Source organism: Arachis ipaensis, chromosome B1, assembly GCF_059453495.1.
Source record: "Arachis ipaensis isolate K30076 ecotype BB chromosome B1, ASM5945349v1, whole genome shotgun sequence".
Classification (NCBI taxonomy): Eukaryota; Viridiplantae; Streptophyta; class Magnoliopsida; order Fabales; family Fabaceae; genus Arachis; species Arachis ipaensis.
Window position 1 is genome coordinate 121,059,429 of NC_142436.1, and position 1,631 is coordinate 121,061,059.

The window sequence follows — 1,631 nt, forward strand, 5'->3', positions numbered from 1 at the left end:
TCTGAACCTGAGAGGACCTTCCTTAGATTAAGGAGGGAAGCAAGAGGAAAGAGAGTAGTTGGTGCTGAGGAAGAGGAAGAGTACTTTGAACCAGACATGGATGAGAATATGGAAAACCATCATGAAGAAGAGGCTCACAACCATGGTAGAGAAGGTCCAGCGCATCAGGCTGGGCAAGAAAGAAGAGTTATGGGTTCTTAGATCAACCCAAACCTAGGAAACTGTGGGAGTAGCATCCAAAGGCCAACCATACATGGCAACAACTTTGAACTAAAGCCACAGCTCATCACCCTTGTTCAGAACAATTGTTCATTCGGAGGAAGTGTCCAAGAAGACCCCAATCAACATCTAACCACCTTCCTGAGGATATGCGATACTGTGAAGTCTAATGGTGTTCATCCTGACACCTATAGACTACTTCTATTTCCCTTCTCGCTCAAGGACAAAGCATCTAAATGGTTGGAATCCTTTCCAAAGGAGAGTTTAGCAACCTGGAAAGATGTGGTGAACAAGTTCTTGGCAAGATTCTATCCTCCTCAACGGATCAACAAGTTAAGAGCTGAGGTATAAACATTCAGGCAGCAGGATGGTGAGACTCTATATGAAGCATGGGAGAGGTTTAAAGACTTGACAAGAAGATGCCCGCTAGATATGTTCAATGAATGGGTGCAGTTGCACATTTTCTATGAAGGCCTTTCGTATGAATCAAAGAAGGCAGTAGACCGCTCATCCGGGGGATCTCTGAACAAGAAGAAGACCATTGAAGAAGCCATAGATGTCATTGAGACTGTAGCAGAGAATGACTACTTCTATGCTTCTGAAAGAGGCAACATTAGAGGAGTGATGGAGCTGAACAATGTGGATGCATTGCTAGCTTAAAACAAGATGATTACCAAGCAATTAGCTGACCTCACCAAGAAGATGGAGAGGAATCAAGTAGCAGCAATCACCACTTCAGCAGCAACCCAAGAAGGAGTGAATGAAGAAGCAGAGGGTGATCAGGAACAAGCTAACTACATTGGGAATTCACCTAGGCAGCACCATGACCCATACTCCAAAACATATAATCCTGGTTGGAGGAACCACCCAAACTTTGGGTGGGAAAATCAACAAGACCAAGGCCAAGATCAGAGACGCCATAACCCCAACAACAATGCAACTCACCAACACTCCACACAGAGGTCATACCAACACCCACCCAACAACACTTCTCAACATTCATACCAAAGTCAAAATGGCCCTTCTCATCCTTCCAATCTCAACTCTCCATCATCGGAAGAAAGACTATCAAGGATTGAGACTCTACTTGAAGGTATATGCAAGGAGATTCAAGATAACAAGGTGTTCAAAGAGGAGGTGCGAGCCAATATCAAGAATAAGGGAGACACCATCAAGAGGCTGGAATTTTAAGTGGGATACCTATCTGAGAAGATTCCCAAACCTACTAATAGCTTTCCAAGTGACACAGAGAAAAATCCGAGAGGTGAAGCAAAGAAAGTCAGATGGGAAGATTGCAAGATGGTTACTATAAGTGATAAGGAGACTGAGGAAGAGCCGAACAAACCATCAGAATAACCTGAAGATACATCAGCAGGAAAGCAGGAAGAGAATCATCAAGAAACCACAATTAC

At 43.8% G+C, this 1,631-nt stretch overlaps 1 non-coding gene across 1 annotated transcript; it reads right to left on the minus strand.

The window, feature by feature from the left end:
- Window positions 1–549: 549 nt before the first annotated feature.
- LOC148578159 (small nucleolar RNA R71) lies at window positions 550–656 on the minus strand. Its single transcript, XR_015903642.1, has one exon. It is a non-coding gene; the product is annotated as a small nucleolar RNA R71 (small nucleolar RNA).
- Window positions 657–1,631: the final 975 nt, after the last annotated feature.